Genomic DNA, 21,420 nt, shown 5'->3' with positions numbered 1-21,420 from the left:
TAAATGAAAGGCCAGACTATGGCAACCCATTCAGTCAGTGTGTATACAGTACACACGCAATATCCATACACTGTTTAAGTAGTACTGTCCAAATACTGATTCTGTGGCTAAATGTATCTGAGAAATTGATTCCAAAGTTGCTACCAACTGCTGCCGCACTACAGTATCCACCGGCCATTGCACTGTGAGTATTTGTGTGCTAGAGGAAGTATTGTAAATGGCTGGTCTTCTCACCCAATAGCAGAACAAACTGGACTTCCCTCCACTTTACTCTCCTCCCTCTAGTTTATCTGTGGAAGAGTACGTTTAAAATCTAACCCCACCTGAAACCCCCCACCAGCCAATCAGCTGGGGAAAGGTCAGTGACGATGACACACCCTCCTTTGTTCAAAACCAATGAGAGAAGAAGTGTGGCATTTTGTCCGAGGGAAAAACGTACCCCTAGAACTGTTAATCACGCATCACTTAACTGTTGCCAATGTGTTCACAACGGTACACCCTCTGTTGGGCTTTTTACCTCTACTACTCTCATTCCTTGGTCTATTTAGTATGGATAGTAGACAACAATGGCTTACCAGACTGAAAAATGAACTTAGCAACAGTCCTCTGGTCTCAAATGTGGCTTTTGGATTTATCCTCATGGGACTAGAGAAGCTGGTGGAGCTGGAGTTTGAGTGTCCTTGCAATCCTAAATGGAACGGAGTGTTTTCATCTGCCTTCTTCATCATTCCTGCTGTCATGGCCTTCACGTTGATGCTGATCATTCAAGGATGCAGGTGCGATACGTGGTGCCGGAAGACTGTGTCTTTTTCCAGTTTTGTTCCTGCAATCGTGTGGCTGATCTTGTTGTTCCTCGATGGCCAGTACTTTGCTTGTGCAATGACAGACTGGAAGGGCAGATTTGTCATAGTTGATAAAGCGGCACCGCAGAAATGGTGTGAGCCAACTAGTGAAGGAGATGTCACACCGCAAGAACTAATGCTCCGCTCACAGCAGCTATTTGTTGTGTCTCAGGTGAGTTTCATTTCATGCATATCACTACATTGTTACATGCATATGTTTCATTATATGAGGTGGAATGAGGAGCTAGCGATTCAGTGAGGGAGTGCTGATCTAGAATCAGGGTCCCCCCGTCCATGTAATCTTATTCATTAAGATCTAAAAGGCTAAACTGATCCTAAGTCAGCACTCCTACTCGGGAAACACTTGATACATATGGCCCCTAGCTCCTCATGTTACTGCACAGCTCTTAACTGTTACAAAGCACTCTACTTATGTGGGGTGATGGAGTTGTGTGTTATCAATGACATATATGTCTAGTCTATGCATTGCAGTCACATTTAGGATGTTATTCACCTTATTCAATCTTTATTTCTGCCCCCAATGTATCAGGTTCTAGGTATATTTCTTCTCATAATCATCTGTGTGGGACTCATAGTGTATGTGATCAGAGAGAGCTGCCAGCAGGAGTCTGAGGTGCAGGATGCAGACGTAGCGGAGCTCACCGTGCTCAGGATGAGCTCTCTGAGAACCAGGACAACGTGAGAGGACAGCCCCCCCCCGTTTGAAAGTACTCTTTCTGTTTGTAAATAAGGATTTGGGGGGGGGATTTCTTTTACCATTTTTGGGATTTACCTTTTGCATTTTCAATGACACTATCATTCAGAGAGTGATTGCATTTCATGAATGAAAGAAAAGCCCATACATGGTTGCATGCTGCACCCATGGAATGTACATGAGAGCAATATACGTCTATACCATGAACATACGTCTATACCATGTGCAGGCTTTTCTTTCATTATCATCAACCGCATTTGGCCCAGCAACAGTGGGAAAATTTTGGATGTGCATACCTGGACCTGCCTTCAATTAAATATATGTTTATACAGTCATGTAGACAATTTTATACTAACTGGTTGAGCCAGTTTTAATTTGTTGCTTCATGATGTCAGTACCTCATGTATATTTCCTACATAAGACATATATTTTGACTCATTTCAGACACAGTTCTAGGTCATATAGTATCAGTCAAAAGTTTGGACACACCTACTCATTCCAGGGTTTTTCTTAATTTTACTATTTTCTACATTGTAAAATAATAGTGAAGATATCAAAACTATGAAGTAACACATATGGAATCATGTCGTTACCAGAAAGTGTTAAACATATTTTTTATATATATACGTATATTTTAAATTTGAGATTCTTCAAAGTAGCGACCCTTTGCCTTGATAACAGCTTTGCTTATTTTAAAAAATTCAATAAATAAAAAGTTGAATGAGTAGGTGTGTCCAAACTTTTGACCGGTACTGTATCTGATGGCCATATTGCAGCTGGGCTGGGCTAGGCTGCACTTCACTTCCTATGGTGCCCATTGTGGCCATCTGCAGGTATGCAATAAAGGACTGGTCTTTACCCTGTCTGGGAGGAGTACCTCTCTTGACTGGCCTTCTCATTCTGTTGTGAGGCCCATCCCATCACTCTCAGACCACTGACTTCCAGGCCTAAACCCAGGCCCAGCTAAACTACATGCAGTAGTTGACATTGTTCAGAGAAAAGGGATATCTCTCATACTAAGCAGAATATGTACATGTAGCACTGTTGAAAAGGAGTCATGTTATGTGTCGTCTCATGTGTAACACTGGATATTAGGTTTAACCAGGGACAAATTAAAATGTAACAACTGCTCATACCCACAGTCTCTCTGTGCAATGCATTGTTTTATTAAATAAATGATTTATTTAATGAAAAAAAGCTCAGGCTTTTGTACAGTGATGTAACACGTGCAGAATACAATATTATTGCTTTGCTTGCCTATCAAAACAGAAGTTATGCCATCATTTATATGATCAAATATAATACATATGAAATGTTTTTGGCTGCAGATGTAATAAAACAATGCTAATATCCATCACTGTCAAGTAGGCATCTATCCATTATGCTAATAAGTGGTATCAATCTCTCTTGCCAGTAAATAATGTATTTACATTTTTGCTTTCTCAATGAAACATGTACTGTATTTGTCATTGGTGTTTTGCTATTCAAGCCAATACACAATGGCCTTCTCAAATAATTTCATTCATGTTTAATTTTTAGTCTACTACACATCCTGAAGCATAAACACCTGATGATTGCAACAGTAGTCAGCATAATAAGTAGCAGAACAGCCAGTAAAAACACCATTACATCTACAGAGTGGTAGGAGTACCAGGGCATTCTGTAGGACTCTGTACGCAGGTGAGCAGCACCTTTGTGTCTCATGACAAACTCAATCCAGAAGAGGGCAGTGTCCAGGGGCTCCATTGGCACGTCCCTGTGTAGCCTGGAGAGTCTCTGCATGTTCATCCTGTAGGACGGCTCATTCAGAACTTCCTGTAAGGCCTGGAGGAAGATATCCCTGCTTATTGTAAAAATATCCAGGATCTTCGCTGCTCCTCTGGCTTTCATTTTGTGAAGATTGTCAGGTTGATCAAAAATCAGTGGTAAGCCTACCATTGGGACACCGTGGTAGATAGCCTCTTGAACCCCATTTGTTCCTCCGTGAGCTACAAACAACCTTGTCTTAGGGTGTCCTAACAGATCATTCTGAGGCATCCAGTCAACTAGTAAGGTGTTGTTGCCCAGAGTAGTTGGCCTGTCTCCTTTGTGTCTCCAGATGACCTTCTGAGGCAGTTGGGCAAAAGCAGCAGCCAATTCATCAGTTAAATCACGAGGAAGCTGTGCAACTAAGGTTCCCAAAGACATGATAATGACTCCATGTTCCCCTGAACTATGAACAAACTCCTCCAGTTCTTGGGGAAGAGGCTTGGCAGGTTTACACTGGAACCCTCCCATATAGATAATATTAGGCATGGTGGGACGAGGGAACTCAAAAACAAAGTCAACTCTCATGAGCCACAAATCAGCAGCTTGAAACAATGAGAAGTAGTCGACCTCAGGACCAAAGTACTGATTAACCAAGGCAGTGTATTGTGGACTAATAGCATGTGCAATCTGAGCGGCGCTCATTACATAAATCAGTACATTTTTTACTTTCTCAAGAAAAGTCATTTTGTCCGTTAACTCTGCCCCTACCATAGGAACATAAGAAAGAGGAGAGGGAGCTATAGCAAAATGACCCTCACCGTGAATGGTCCATCTGACATTAAGAACAACGGGTAAACTAAGGTAGTGTGCCAGTATAACTCCCCCTGCCATAGCAGGATCAGTCAGAACCAAGTCGTACTTTGCATCCTGGAGAGATTTCATCAGCTCTTTATTCTCAAATATGTATGTAAGCATTTCACAAATCTTTTCATGCATCTCTCCGGCTTTTACCGTGAGCTCCATTTCCAGTTTAAAACGAGCCCAACGAGCCCTCTCTCTGGATCTCCAGAAGTCTACCCACAAACACTGTGGCAAAGTCCTCATCAAATCCACCTGGAATATCAATTTTGATTGAACTGTAGTGAGGGGAGGTTTCCTTGATGTACCAGCTGTCTGATGGCCGTACTACTGACACACTGTGACCTCTTGAATGCAGCGCTTCAATAATGACCTTCATGTTGATCCAATGGCTGCCGTCCACTGGAAACACCAGGACTTTCCCACCATGGACAGTAGGTGGACAGAAGACCAGGAGTGTGATTAAGACTAATATAAACTGATGCATCTCGTATCGTTTCAGAAGACCTGGGAAAGATGTAATATTTTTTTTAATTAGAATGACAAGACGACATTGAATATTCCTGAGTGGCCTAGTTACAGTTTTGACTTAAATAGGCTTGAAAATCTATAGCAAGATTTGAAAATGGCTGTCTAGTAATGATCAACAATCAACTTGACAGAGCTTGAAGAATTAAAAAAATACTAATAGTGACTTCAGAAAGTATTCATACCTCTTGACTTATTCCACATTTTGTTGTTACAGCCTGAATTCATAATTGATTAAATATATTTTTTCTCTCACAGATCTACACACAATACCCCATAATGACAAAGTGAAGATATGTTTTTAGAAATGTTTAGAAATGAATAAAAAAAATTATATACAGAAATATGTCATTTACATGAGTACTCCATTCTGTTTATTTTTTTATCCTGAAAAACTCCCCAGTGCTTAACGATACCAACCACCACTACGCTTGAAAATACAGAGAGTGGTACTCAATAATGTGTTGTATTTTTACTCTGTCAATTAGGTTAGTATTGTGGAGTAACTACAATGTTGTCGATCTATCCTCAGTTTTCTCCTATCACAGCCATTAAGCCCTGAGCGGTTTCTTTCCGCTCCGGCAACTGAGTAGGAAGGACGCCTGTATCTTTCTAGTGACTGGGTGTATTGATACACCATCCAAAGTGTAATTAATAACTTCACCAGGCTCAAAGGGATATTCAATGTCAGCTTTTTTTATTTGTACCCATCAACCAACAGGTGTCTTTCTTTGCGAGGTATTGGAAAACCTCCCTGGTCTTTGTCGTTGAATCTGTGTTTGAAATGTACTGCTCGACTGAGGGACCTTACAGATAATTGTATGGGTGAGGTACAGAGATGAGGTAGTCATAAAAAAAATCCTGTCAAACACTATTATTGCACACAGAGTGAGTCCATGCAACTTATGTAACTTGTTAACCACATTTTCTGAACTTATTTAGGCTTGCCATAACAAAGGGGTTGAATATTTATTGACTCAAGGCATTTCAGGTTTTAATTTGTAATTAATTTGGAAAATTTTCAAAAACATAATTCCACTTTGACATTATGAGGTATTGTGTGTAGGCCAGTGACAAAAACAATCTATTTAAATAATTCAGGCTGTAACACAACAAAATGTGGAAAAAGGGAAGGCATTATATGTAGGTACTGATATGTAAGTAGAATGGAACTATTTCAAGGCAGTTTTAATAATTTGACCACAGTAGTAGTACAGTAGCCTAAAAGGTGAACACATTTACCAAGGTAATTAGCTTGTTGTTGCTCTTTCTAGTTGATCAATACTGTAAATTTACCTTGATAACCACTGTTTCAACTTCCTGGTCGCAAAGATGTATAAATCCACATCCAGAATAGTTATCGTCTCCACAAATGTCCACTAAGTAGAACAGTCAATGTCAATCTGCAAAAGTGAAACACAGAAGTCAGAATAAAGCCTTCCCCTTCCTACACCAAGGATGAAACCGTATGACTTAGATTTATAGCCCACAGCCGGATTTATGAGTGTATATTATTTACTACACCACATGACACCTTCACTATACAATGTCACAACCTCATGCAGGGCAGTCCAAGGTACAGATTTTGATCAATCAATGAATAAATCAATGAATACACTGATAATAATCAATTTAGTTCATTCACAACCCTAAAGTGGCTTGGCATACATCCAAATGTAAAGGCTCAGATGGTTTATACAGTACATACAGTTGAAGTCAGAAGTTTACATACACTTAGGTTGGAGTCATTAAAACTCGAACCACTCCACACATTTCTTGTTAACAAACAATAGTTTTGGCAAGTCGGTTAGGACATCTACTTTGTGCATGACACAAGTAATTTTTCCAACAATTGTTGACAGACAGATTATTTCACTTATAATTCACTGTATCACAATTCCAGTGGGTCAGAAGTTTACATACATTAAGTTGACTGTGCCTTTAAACAGCTTGGAAAATTCCAGAAAATTATCTCATGGCTTTAGAAGCTTCTGATAGGCTAATTGACATAATTTGAGTGAATTGGAGGTGTACCTGTGGATGTATTTCAAGGCCTACCTTCAAACTCAATGCCTCTTTGCTTGACATCATGGGAAAATCAAAAGAAATCAGCCAAGACCTCAGAAAAAAATTGTAGACCCCCACAAGTCTGGTTCATCCTTGGGAGCAATTTCCAAATGCCTGAAGGTACCACGTTCATCTGTACAAACAATAGTACGCAAGTATAAACACCATCCGACCACACAGCCGTCATACCGCTCAGGATGGAGACGCGTTCTGTCTCCTAGAGATTAACTTACTTTGGTGCGAAAAGTGCAAATCAATCCCAGAACAACAGCAAAGGACCTTGTGAAGATGCTGGAGGAAACAGGTACAAAAGTATCTATATCCACAGTAAAACGAGTCCTATATCGACATAACCTGAAAGGCCGCTAAGCAAGGAAGAAGCCACTGCTCCAAAACCGCCATAAAAAAGCCAGACTACGGTTTGCAACTGCACATGGGGATAAAGATCGTACTTTTTGGAGACATGTCCTCTGGTCTGATGAAACAAAAATAGAACTGTTTGGCCATAATGACCATTGTTATGTTTGGAGGAAAAAGGGGGAGGTTTCTAAGCTGAAGAACACCATCCCAACCGTGAAGCACGGGGGTGGCAGCATCATGTTGTGGGGGTGCTTGCTGCAGGTGTAACAATATTGCTTCCGTCCCTCTCCTCGCCCCTACCTGGGCTCGAACCAGGGACCCTCTGCACACAGACAACAATCACCCTCGAAGCATCGTTACCCATCGCTCCACAAAAGCCGCAGCCCTTGCAGAGCAAGGGGAACAACTACTTCAAGGTCTCAGAGCGAGTGACGTCACCGATTGAAACGCTATTAGCGTGCACCACTGCTAACTAGCTAGCCATTTCACATCGGTTACACAGGAGGGACTGGTGCACTTCACAAAATAGATGGCGGAAAATTATGTGGATATATTGAAGCAACATCTCAAGACATCAGTCAGGAAGATAAAGCTTGGTCGCAAATGGGTCTTCCAAATGGACAATGACCCCAAGCATACTTCCAAAGTTGTGACACAATGGCTTAAGGACAACAAAGTCAAGGTATTGGAGTGGCCATCACAAATCCCTGACCTCAATCCTATAGAACATTTGTGGGCAGAACTGAAAAAGTGTGTGCGAGCAAGGAGGCCTACAAACCAGACTCAGTTACACCAGCTCTGTCAGGAGGAACGGGCCAAAGTTCACCCAACTTATTGTGGGAAGCTTGTGGAAGGCTCCCCAAAATGTTTGACCCAAGTTAAACAATTTAAAGGCAATGCTACCAAATACACTGCTCAAAAAAATAAAGGGAACACTTAAACAACACAATGTAACTCCAAGTCAATCACACTTCTGTGAAATCAAACTTTCCACTTAGGAAGCAACACTGATTGACAATAAATTTCACATGCTGTTGTGCAAATGGAATAGACAGAAGGTGGAAATTATAGGCAATTAGCAAGACACCCCCAATAAAGGAGTGGTTCTGCAGGTGGTGACCACAGACCACTTCTCAGTTCCTATGCTTCCTGGCTGATGTTTTGGTCACTTTTGAATGCTGGCGGTGCTTTCACTCTAGTGGTAGCATGAGACGGAGTCTACAACCCACACAAGTGGCTCAGGTAGTGCAACTCATCCAGGATGGCACAGCAATGCGAGCTGTGGCAAGAAGGTTTGCTGTGTCAGTCAGCGTAGTGTCCAGAGCATGGAGGCGCTACCAGGAGACAGGCCAGTACATCAGGAGACGTGGAGGAGGCCGTAGGAGGGCAACAACCCAGCAGCAGGACCGCTACCTCCGCCTTTGTGCAAGGAGGAGCACAGCCAGAGCCCTGCGAAATGACCTCCAGCAGGCCACAAATGTGCATGTGTCAGCATATGGTCTCACAAGGGGTCTGAGGATCTCATCTCGGTACCTAATGGCAGTCAGGCTACCTCTGGCGAGCACATGGAGGGCTGTGCGGCCCCACAAAGAAATGCCACCCCACACCATGACTGACCCACCGCCAAACCGGTCATGCTGGAGGATGTTGCAGGCAGCAGAACGTTCTCCATGGCGTCTCCAGACTCGGTCACGTCTGTCACATGTGCTCAGTGTGAACCTGCTTTCATCTGTGAAGAGCACAGGGCGCCAGTGGCGAATTTGCCAATCTTGGTGTTCTCTGGCAAATGCCAAACGTCCTGCACGGTGTTGGGCTGTAAGCACAACCCCCACCTGTGGACGTCGGGCCCTCATACCACCCTCATGGAGTCTGTTTCTGACCGTTTGAGCAGACACATGCACATTTGTGGCCTGCTGGAGGTCATTTTGCAGGGCTCTGGCAGTGCTCCTCCTTGCACAAAGGCAGAGGTAGCGGTCCTGCTGCTGGGTTGTTGCCCTCCTACGGCTTCCTCCACGTCTCCTGATGTACTGGCCTGTCTCCTGGTAGCGCCTCCATGCTCTGGACACTACGCTGACAGACACAGCAAACCTTCTTGCCACAGCTCGCATTGCTGTGCCATCCTGGATGAGTTGCACTACCTGAGCCACTTGTGTGGGTTGTAGACTCCGTCTCATGCTACCACTAGAGTGAAAGCACCGCCAGCATTCAAAAGTGACCAAAACATCAGCCAGGAAGCATAGGAACTGAGAAGTGGTCTGTGGTCACCACCTGCAGAACCACTCCTTTATTGGGGGTGTCTTGCTAATTGCCTATAATTTCCACCTTTTGTCTATTCCATTTGCACAACAGCATGTGAAATTTATTGTCAATCAGTGTTGCTTCCTAAGTGGACAGTTCTATTTCACAGAAGTGTGATTGACTTGGAGTTACATTGTGTTGTTTAAGTGTTCCCTTTATTTTTTTGAGCAGTGTACTAATTGAGTGTATGTAAACTTCTGACCCACTGGGAATGTGATGAAAGAAGTAAAAGCTGAAAGAAATCATTCTCTCTACTATTATTCTGACATTTCACATTCTTAAAAGTAAAGTGGTGATCCTAACTGACCTAAGACAGGGAATTTTTACTAGGATTAAATGTCAGGAATTGTGAAAAACTGAGTTTAAATGTATTAGGCTAAGGTGTATGTAAACTTCCGACTTCAACTATATTACCTTTCATTGCTTTTATACAATCTGTCAAGTTGATATTTCCTTAAATGTATACCATGCTCTGATGTACTGTTTACTCTGGCAGGGAAAATGAAAGCATACTGTAGTCATTTTATGGCAGTCCATGTTTCTAACATATTCATGGGTTGGACTTTCACACTTGTACACACTAAAACCTAATTTCTTTATTGCATACTTCATCTTGTAAAGATAATGGAGTAGCACAAAAGCCATTAGAAAAAATGTGCCTGGTCAAGTTACTTTGGCTGGGCAGTAAACTGCACACACCCATGTATGACAAATACAAAAGAGGGTAAAGGCTGGGATATAAATTACATGGTAAACTTGAATGAAACTTAATCAGCTAAGTTATGCTATGTCTGAGAAGGATTTTAATTATTTTAATTATGCATTACTCAGTGGCGACCTGTCATTCAGGGCAGGTGGGGCGGAGCCCCTACCTGTTCTGAGCCCCACCTGTTTAGCTAACAAAAAAGAAATACAGCACCAGTCAAACGTTTGGACACACCTACTCATTCCAGGGTTTTTCTTTATTTATTATGTAGAATAATAGTGAAGACATCAAAACTATGAAATAACACATTTGGAATCATGTAGTAACCAAATAAGGGTTAAACAAATCAAAATATATTTTATATTTGAGATTCTTCAATGTAGCCACCCTTTGCCTTGATGACAGCTTCACACAATCTTGGCATTCTCTCAAACAGCTTCATGAGGCAGTCACCTGGAATGCATTTCAATTAACAGGTGTGCCTTGTTAAAAGTTAATTTGTGGAATTTCTTTCCTTACTGCATTTGAGCCAAACAGTTGTGTTATGACAAGGTAGGGGTGGTATACAGAAGATAGCCCTATTTGGTAAAAGACCATGTCCATATTATGACAAGAACAGCTCCAATAAGTAAAGAGAAAGGACAGTCCATCATTACTTTAAGACATGAAGGTCAGTCAATGTGGAAAATGTCAAGAACTTTGAAAGTTTCTTCAAGTGCAGTCGCAAAAACCATCAAGCGCTATGATGAAACTGGCTTTCATGAGGACTGCCACAGGAAAGGAAGACCCAGAGTTACCTCAGCTGCAGATGATAAGTTCATTAGAGTTACCAGCATCAGAAATTGCAGCCCAAATAAATGCTTTACAGAGTTCAAGTAACAGACACATCTCAACATCAACTGTTCAGAGGAGACTGTGTGAATCAGGTCTTCATGGTCAAATTGCATGTAAACTTCTGACCCACTGGGAATGTGATGAAAGTAAAAGCTGAAATGAATCATTCTCTCTACTATTATTCTGACATTTCACATTCTTAAAATAAAGTAGTCATCCTAACTGACCTAAGACAGGGACCTTTTACTATAATTAAATGTCAGGAATTGTTTGACTAAGGTGTATGTAAACGTCTGACTTCAACTGTATTTGTCACGTGAACAAAAAGTATAATGAGTGAGAAAACAAGTATGTACCACACTCTGTACAGATATTGTATGTACCACACTCTGTACAGATATTGTATGTACCACACTCTGTACAGATATTGTATGTACCACACTCTGTACAGATATTGTATGTACCACACTCTGTACAGATATTGTATGTACCACACTCTGTACAGATATTGTATGTACCACACTCTGTACATATATTGTATGTACCACACGCTGTACAGATATTGTATGTACCACACTCTGTACAGATGAAATCCATAATCATTCCTCTTTCATTTTTATTTTCAAACATGCCCTGCAACAGAAACATCTGATAATGCCAATGAAAGCCAACAGAGTAAAAAACACAACAGCCAGTAAAAACACCATTACATCTACAGAGTGGTAGGAGTACCATGGCATTCTGTAGGACTCTGTACGCAGGTGAGCAGCACCTTTGTGTCTCATGACAAACTCAATCCAGAAGAGGGCAGTGTCCAGGGGCTCCATTGGCACGTCCCTGTGTAGCCTGGAGAGTCTCTGCATGTTCATCCTGTAGGATGGCTCATTCAGAACTTCCTGTAAGGCTTGGGAGAATATGTTTCTATCTAGTGTTGCTAAATCCACAACCTTTGCTACACCCTTCACTTTCATTCTAGAAAGATTGTCAGGTTGGTCGAACACCAGAGGAAGGCCTACTATTGGAACACCGTGGTAGATAGCCTCGAAAATCCCATTTGTTCCTCCGTGAGCTACAAACAGCCTTGTCTTAGGGTGTCCTAAAAGATCATTCTGAGGCATCCAGTCAACTAGTAAGGTGTTGTTGCCCAGAGTAGCTGGCCTGTCTCCTTTGTACCTCCAGATTACCTTCTGAGGCAGGTGGGCAAAAGCAGCAGCTATCTCATCAGCTACATCATGTGGAAATTGTCCAATTAAAGTCCCCAAAGACATGATAATGATTCCATGCTCTCCAGAACTCTGAACAAACTCCTCCAGTTCTTGGGGAAGAGGCTTGGCAGGTTTACATTGGAACCCTCCCATATAGATAACATTAGGCATGGTGGGACGAGGGAACTCAAAAACAAAGTCAACTCTCATGAGCCATAAATCAGCAGCTTGAAACAATGAGAAGTAGTCGACCTCAGGACCAAAGTAACGACTAACCAAAGCTGAATAATGAGGTCCCACTGTCTGTCTGTACAGATGCTGCCTGATGACATAAACAAGGAAGTTACGGACCCTCTGAAAAAAACTCATATTGTCTGTTAACTCTGCAACTGGAAATGGAACATAAGATAGGGGAGAGGGCGCAATAGCAAAATGAGCCTCACCATGTATAGTCCATCTAACATTGAAAACAAGGGGCACATTTAAATAGTGCGCCAGCACAACACCTCCCCCATTCGCTGGGTCTGTCAGAACCAAGTCATACTTGGTTTCTCTAATAGACTGCATCAACTGTTTATTCTCTAACATTTGGATTACCATCTCACACACTTTGCGGTGCATTTCAGAAAATCTGTCCTTCAACTCCATGTCCAAACTAAAACGAGTCCAAGCAGACTTTCCCTCTCTCTGTATCTGTATTTGTCTCGACACAAATGAGCTAAAGAATTCCTCATCAGCTCCACCTGGAATATCAATTGTGATTGAACTGTAGTGAGGGGAGGTCTCCTTGATGTACCAGCTGTCTGATGGCCGTACTACTGACACACTGTGACCTCTTGAATGCAGCGCTTCAATAATGACCTTCATGTTGATCCAGTGGCTGCCGTCTTGAGGATACACCAGGACTTTCCCACCATGTACAGCAGGAATTGAGAGGGTCAAAAGAGTACCAATGAAGATACCAGGGAGACACATCTTCACTAGCTGCTTCACACATGCATCAATTTGACCTGAAATATAGAAAAATAAGGTAAAATAAATCAAATCATGTTTTGACATGAGAATAATTAAAACAGGCTTGATTGGCCTACTTTAAAGTTTAGACAAGTTTTGTCAAAAGGTTGATTACGTAATACAATATAATCTTTCATTTCCGAGAAATCCTTTTTTCTCCAATATAAATTTGTCTTCAACCATAGAAAATTGTCAAATTCTGTAGATTTTGCCGATGAGAAACCTATCTTACATCATAATGTTAGGTTATACGTTAACATTGTATTATATTTTACAGTAGCTCCGAAATAAACGATCTGTCTTGACAGTGTAAACAACCAAAGTTACGACAGAATCCATACATTCGAAACGAATTTAACTGTAGGCTTACGTTCTGGTTGTCATCCAAATAATTGTTAATGAAGACTATTTCAAAGCCTATTATGGCTGTAAATAAATTCGTCCGTATTTGTAATAATCTCGGAAAGGAGAAGTCAGTATAGTATCGTCTCTAGACATCCGTGTTGCCCCACCCGCAATTTTTAAACGCTCCGGTTTTTCAAGACAGGTCACTTGTCATAACACAGAATGGGCGCGTTCGAGGGGATCACTTTTGTCAAGTCGGTCACCGCCTTATTGCGTTATAGGGATAACACGTTTTGACTGCAAGTTTCTGCAGTTGCTCTTCACCAATCTCGTCCTGCAGCCATCTCCTCCATTGTGGGAGGCTCTATAATCAACCACTCATTGAAGTGTTTTTGTCTGACCCACGGAAACGTGACCAAAGACATGACTAAAACAGGCAACTTTGCGCGATTCATGTAAACAGTGGGTATATACAAAACAGGGACGTCGCGCGACTACTATAGACTTTGGTCATAATCAAAGCTTTGTTAACCAATACCTTTTTATGCGAGGCTGCCTGTAAATTACAGTGTAACGGACGGTAACGTTAACCGTGCCTTTTAAATTCGACATAAGTTATGTGGCGATGATATCTAATTAACGTTGTATTTAATGTAGTTTTGCTATCTGTGCCATGCTATAAATGAGACAGATTACGTAACATCATGTACATATATTTTCATACTCAATTGCTTTCATTCAGTTGGTCATGTGTAGAAAATGTGACATGGTGTTGATCACAATGTCATTGTATTATCCTCAATTTCTCAGCTGTAGGCTAGTTAATTAAGGACTAACGTTAGATGGATATATGGAAATTCTTCAAGAGAGGCAGTGCCAGCAGAAATGAAGATTTTACCAGTTCAAACAAATGAAAACTTAAACTGATTAATCACATATTAAGCCTTGAGTTATTGTAAATATGAGTTTCATAACAATACATGTCAAAACACAGCCGACAAGAATGAGGAAAATAATCTGGAGGCTGACAGGGCTGAGGAAGCATGTCTGATGAAGGTTAGTGATAAAATAAGCGAGTAGATGTTTAAGCTTTCAGTTAAATTTATACATGACAGCATGTCTTACTTTTGTTAGGCATAAATGAATGATGTTCATGATATCTTAAAGGGTCATGCAGAAAGAGAGGCTTCTATGCAAGGCAGAGATCAACATGCGAGCTGTATAAGTGAGAGAGAGCAAGCATGCCCAGAGACAGAGGGACAAGAAACAGATCCAGAGAGAGAGGGACAACAAACAGATCCAGAGAGGGAGGGACAACAAACAGATCCAGAGAGCGAGGGACAACAAACATATCCAGAGAGAGAGGGACAACAAACAGATCCAGAGAGGGAGGGACAACAAACAGATCCAGAGAGGGAGGGACAACAAACAGATCCAGAGAGGGAGGGAGAACAAACAGATCCAGAGAGGGAGAGACAACAAACAGATCCAGAGAGGGAGGGACAACAAACAGATCCAGAGAGGGAGGGAGAACAAACAGATCCAGAGAGGGAGGGAGAACAAACAGATCCAGAGAGGGAGGGACAACAAACAGATCCAGAGAGGGAGGGAGAACAAACAGATCCAGAGAGAGGGAGGGACAACAAACAGATCCAGAGAGGGAGGGAGAACAAACAGATCCAGAGAGGGAGGGACAACAAACAGATCCAGAGAGGGAGGGAGACCAAACAGATCCAGAGAGGGAGGGAGAACAAACAGATCCAGAGAGAGGGAGGGAGAACAAACAGATCCAGAGAGGGAGGGACAACAAACAGATCCAGAGAGAGAAAGTAATCAAGCCGCTGCAGTAACTCCTTCCAGAAATGAGAGCGATTTAGGTGACAAAGACACTGGGCCCAGACAAGTGAAGCTGAATAGCTACCCTCATGAAAGTTTTGGTACACAGAAAAGGACATTTCAGCACTGCTGGTTTGAGAAATAGAATTAGGTAGAGTACTCTGTCTACAAAAACGCAGCTTTCTGCTTTCCATGTAGTGTTTTTGGCAAAAACATTACATTTGATTATTTTGTCAGTAATGAATGCAAAAATGGGAAAAAAACATGAGATGGCACAAACACACAGAGACAGTGTTGGGGCATGTCAAAGCTACCAGGCAACTAGCAATCATGGGAAAATTGCTCAGATTTTAACATCTGCCCATGCTAGTGATATTGCAGAGAGAAGGGAGTATCTGAGGAGAATTATTGAGGTCAACTCAATGTTAGGAAGACAGGGACTCTCTTTCCGTGCCAATGATGAATATAGTGAAAGCACAAATAGAGGGACATTTCTTGAATAAATGGAGCTTTTGAAGGAGTTTGATCCTTTCCTGCAAAGGTACAATACTCCATCAAATGCGATGTATCTCTGTCCAGAATCTCAGAATGACATGATCGAATGCTGTGCTCAAGAGATTACAAAGTCTAGAATGTATGCCATTATGGCGGATGAGGCCAGGGATGGGCAGTCTGAACAGTTGGCTCTGTGTGTTAGGTATGTGACAGAGGGGACAGTTAAGGAGCCTTTACTAGCACTCGCAGAAATCAAGTTATTTGATGTCCAATCGATAGCAAATGAGTTGCAACGGCAGCTCCAAATGAGAGAGGTAGCAGGCCTGAAGTGTGTTGCACAGACCTATGATGGTGCAGCTGTCACGAGTGGATCCAAAGGAGGTGTGCAGCACATTTCAGAGTGCTGCATCCGGAGGCTATTTATGTACATTGCTATGCTCATGAGCTTCATTTGGTGTTGTGTCATACTTGCAGGGCTATTCCGGAGGCTGCTGAGTTTTTCAGTTTCTTGGAGAATGTTAATTTATTTTTCAGTACATCCCTAGTTTCACCACCACACGTTCAAAGAAGCTCAGTCTAAACTTGAAATAGCATCAGCTGAACTTGTACAGCTCTCAAACACTCGCTGGGCATGCAAGCTGCGGTCCGTAAATGCAGTCCTGGACACTTTAACTGCTTTTTTTGATTGCTTATCTGCCATTGGATCCCCCATGACTGTTGGTCTGAGAGCAAAGCTTCATAAGTTCTCCCCCGTGTATTTGCTACTGATGTTTCAGTCCCCTCTTTCTATAACTAAGGGACTACACAAGTTCCCCCAGAAAGAGACTGTAGACCTGTGAAATTCACAGTATTCCAGAGGCAGAGGCAGCAAGAAAGCGCAAACAAAGGGAAATGGGAGATTTTGTGGTGGAGACCTCCTTGGGTTTAGGCACAGAATTGTCATGTTCCCAAACAATGAAAACAGAGTTGTTACTCCCCTGCTTAGACATGATGGTGTGTGAGCTTGACCAGTGATTCTCGACTGTAGATGCAGGTCTGCTCAAAGGCATACAGGCATGCAGCCCCAACTCAAAAAACTTCCTAGAAACATCATGCTTAACTGAGTTTGCCAAGCACCACAGTATTGATGTTAAAACAGAAGAGATGTTGGTGGCCAGAAACTTTCTTGCCTGGAAAAGAGAGGCTGGACGTCCTCCCAAAGATATGCTTGCTGTGCATAACCTCTTGTATGAGGATATGTTTCCTTCTCTGAAGGAAATCATTCAGGTTGCCCTCACAATTCCTGTGAGCAGCTGCTCCTGTGAAAGGTCCTTTAGTGCACTGCGCCGCTGCACTCCTGGTTGCGTAAGACAATGGGTCAGAATGTCATTGACCGATTTGCAACCTTTAAAAATAGGAGGTACACTTTGATGCGTCCAAGCACAAAATAAGCATCAAAAGAGAGAAGGAGGAGGAGCAGTTCTGTAATATAGTTTGTAATATTTGTTTGGGATCTTCCATGTATCTGAATTATTGGGTAAATTTGGAGCAACAGTTAACAAAAGGGTGAAACTTAAATAAAGATGTTTTTCTAATGGTATAATATGACCTGCAGGTCTCCTCCTCTCTCTCTCTCTCTCTCTCTCTCTCTCTCTCTCTCTCTCTCTCTCTCTCTCTCTCTCTCTCTCTCTCTCTCTCTCTCTCTCTCTCTCTCTCTCTCTCTCTACTCACTCTCTCACTCACTCACTCACTCACTCACTCACTCACTCACTCACTCACTCACTCACTCACTCACTCACTCACTCACTCACTCACTCACTCACTCTCACACAAAATAAAATCTCCAAAAGTATTTCGGCTACATAGTACAGCAATTTTTGTGCCTTTTGTTGGTGTTGGATGGGGACAGAATGGACTTTAATTTCTTTATTTGTATAGAATTTAAGTATGTCATATCAGATCAGATCAGTGTCTTAAAAAAATCCTTGGGTAGTATGCCCAGACCCCCCTAAAAGAGGCTTAGCCCCCCTATCCATGAATCTCTAGTAACGTCCCTGCCTAAAAATATATATACAGTACCATGAATAAGTATTTAGACCCCTTGGATTTCTTCACATTTTACTGTGTTAAAGTGGGATAAAATGTATGTAAATGTAATTTTTTTGTCAGCAATCTACACAAAATACAATGTAATGTCAAAGTGGAATAGAAATAAATAATTATTTAAAAAAGCATAACTAAAATGTAGTCGTTGCATAAATTAGTTCAGTAAAATGTGTCTTAACAAATCACATAATAAGTTACATGGAATCACTCTGTGTGAACCATAGGGGTTGACATGATTTTTGAATGACCCTTCCTCTGTCCCCATACATACAACACCTGTAAGGTCCCTCAGTCAAGTATTACATTTCAAGCACATATTCAACTACAAAGACTAGGGAGCTTTTCGAAAGCCTCATAAAGAACGACAGTGATTGGTAGATGGGTAACAATAACAAATCAGAGATAGAATATCTCTTGAAGCATGGTCAAGTTAATAATTATGCCGTGGATGATGTATTAAAACATCCAGACACATCAAAGATACAGTCATCCTTCAGAACTGAGCTGCAGGACAGGAATGAAACTGCTCAGGGATGTTACCATGGTGTTACCATTGGTGATTTTAAAACAGCTACACAGTTCAATGGCTGTGATGGGAGAACTGAGGATGGATCAACAACACTGCAGTGACTCACAATAATGACCTAAATGACAGAGTGGAAGAAAGAATACAAATATACAGAATATAAAAAAGTTCTAAAACATGCATCTTGTATACAGCAAGGCACTAAAGTAATACTGCAAAAAAACACAGCAAATGCATACACTTTTTGGCCTAAATGCATAGCATAGTGTTTGGGGCAAATCCAACACAACAAAGTAATTGCCTCCTTATTTTCAAACATGGTGGTGGCTGCACCATAGTATGGGTATACTGTACTTGAAGTCAGCAAATACTGGGGAGTTTTTCAGTATAAAAGAAACATGATGGAGCTAAGCACACGCAAAATCCCAGAGGAAACCTGCTTCAGTTTGCTTTACACCGGAGAGTGGGAGAGGAATTCACCTTTCAGCAGGACAGTAATCTCAACACAAGGCCAAATCTACACTGGAATTGCTTATCAAGAAGACAGTGAATGTTCCTGAATGGCCAAGTTACAGTTTTGGCTTAAATCTGCTTGAAAATCTTTGGCAAGTTTTGAAAATGCCCAATATCTTTTAAGAGCTTGAAGAATTTTGAAAATAATAAATATTGCACAATCCAGGTGTGCAAAGCTCTTAAAGACTTACCCAAGAAGACTCAGAGCTGTAATCAGTACCTAAGGTGTTTCTAACATGTATTAACTCCGGGAGCTAAATACTTATGCAACAACTATATTTTAGTTATTACATTTTTATTCATTTTGAAAAAATGTAAGATTTTTTCTTCCACTCACATTACAGAGTATTTTGTGTAGATTGTTGACCAAAAAAATGACAATTAAATCAATTTCATTCCCACTTTGTAACACAATAAAATGTGAAGAAATCCAAGGGGTATGAATACTTTTACAAGGCACTGTATACAGCTCCTTCTGAAAGTATTCACACCCCTTGACTTTTTCCACATTACATCTACGTTACATTACAGTCTTATTCTAAAATGTATTAAATAAAAACATGTCCTCAGCGATCTACACAAAATACCCCATAATGACAAAGTGAAACAGGTTTTTAGAAATGTTTGCTAATTTATTAACAATAAAAAACAGAAATACCTCATTCACATAAGTATTCATACCCTTTGCTGTGAGACTCGAAATTGAGCTCAGGTGCATCCTATTTCCATTCATCATCCTTGAGTGAGTTGTTTCTACAAGTTAATTGGAGTCCACATGTGGTAAATTCAATTGATAGTACATGATTTGGAAAGGCACACACCTGCCTGTATACGGTCCCACAGTTGACAGTGCATGTCAGAGCAAAAACCAAGCCATGAGGTCGAAGGAATTGTCTGTAAAGCGCAGAGACAGGATTGTGTCGCGGCACAGATCTGGGGAAGGGTATTTTTGATACAAACTGTTGAGCGTGAAAAATCGAGCTGCAATATGTAACTTTTTGGGCAATGTGCCAGTATCCTGTATCAAAAGGTTGGCTGAACATAACTAAAGACCCGTAGATCTCTACATTACTCTGTTTACAAGGCCCTACTTCATAAACTTCCGTCTTATCTAACTTTGCTGTTGAAGTACACACACCTGAGTTGCCTAACCTGTTCACAGGATTGGTTTACTGTTGAGGTTCCTAGGGTCTCCAAAGCTAGGTAAATCTGCTTTTAGTTTTAATGCACCGTATTGAATGCACCATTTGCAAATGTATAAAGTTTAATACAGAGGTTGTATATATCAATATATCTCTATATCAATTACTTTCTTTATGATTGGCTTTACAAATTCCTCATGCATAGCATAAGTGACAGGTATTGTAATGGAACTGTAGTAGGGCGATTCTTCTTTGATGTACCAACTTTTTGTCGTTCGTACCACTGTGATGGTGTGTCCCTGAGAGTGAAGAGCCTTGATCAGAATGTCCATGTTAACCCAGTGACTTCCCTCCCCGGGAAAGACCAGCAACTTCCCACCATGGCAAACTGAACCACACATAATCAACAGAAATAACAAAAGGCATGAAGTCATGCTTCCAATGTATGTCATCATTTATCTGAAATATAAAACAAACAGAGATAGGACATCATATTCAGTTTGTATGACACATTGAATGGATTTTGACATATAGTCAGTTAGCTGATTATATATTCTCATTTATGTACAAGCATTTCGCTACACCTGCGATAATATCTGCTAAATATCCATATGCGACCAATAAATATAATTTGATTTGATACAAATCATGAAGACCATGAAAGCTGTTGTCAATAGTGCATAATTAATTCCCTTTAGGGTTTTGAGAGTTTGAGACAATGAAGATTAAACTTTATTCTTCATTTAGATTCACATTTGATTCAGTATGTAAACAATATCTCAAAATACATTTCATCCTTGTTTATGAACATTAACTTAACGTAATTATTATTAGCTTATTCAGTTTGTAGGTAATATGCAGTGCAATGTTACTTACCAGTTGATCTTCGTATTATGTATATGGAAGCCACATGTAAAATGTGTAGCTTACTTTGACTTTTGTGTGGCATGTTGGTTTATAAGGGTTAAGTAAAGGTCAAAGTACTGCTTTTATGAGAACCTTTCCATTTGTTAAAGTCACAGTGATGGTTACTCAAAACTCAGTGAGTGAACATGATTATAATATGGATGTATAATATTACTCTTTATAATACTGTTTAACATAACAGACACATTTCACAATGTCAAACATCTATATTTTCTGGTCCAAACATGTCAAGAAACCCTCAGAATTATCATATAGAACTACCTCGTGCTTTTTCTAACCCAGACGATAGGGAGAATTGGAACCCTCCCATAAATTGGAACCCTCTATAGATAAAATTAGGCATGTTGGGACGAGGGAACTCGAACACAAAGTCAA

At 41.0% G+C, this 21,420-nt stretch overlaps 1 long non-coding RNA gene and 2 pseudogenes across 1 annotated transcript; 1 reads left to right on the top strand and 2 right to left on the bottom strand.

Annotated features, from left to right (window-relative positions):
• Positions 1 to 60: 60 nt before the first annotated feature.
• On the top strand, positions 61 to 2,909 carry LOC139575995 (uncharacterized). Its single transcript, XR_011675042.1, has 2 exons — positions 61 to 1,014; positions 1,393 to 2,909. It is a non-coding gene; the product is annotated as an uncharacterized lncRNA (long non-coding RNA).
• Positions 2,341 to 13,157, bottom strand: LOC139575993 (UDP-glucuronosyltransferase 2C1 pseudogene; annotated as a pseudogene).
• On the bottom strand, positions 10,343 to 13,137 carry LOC139575992 (UDP-glucuronosyltransferase 2C1 pseudogene; annotated as a pseudogene).
• Positions 13,158 to 21,420: the final 8,263 nt, after the last annotated feature.

Source organism: Salvelinus alpinus, chromosome 5 (assembly GCF_045679555.1).
Source record: "Salvelinus alpinus chromosome 5, SLU_Salpinus.1, whole genome shotgun sequence".
NCBI lineage: Eukaryota > Metazoa > Chordata > Actinopteri > Salmoniformes > Salmonidae > Salvelinus > Salvelinus alpinus.
This window is presented reverse-complemented; position numbering and strand designations above follow the sequence as displayed.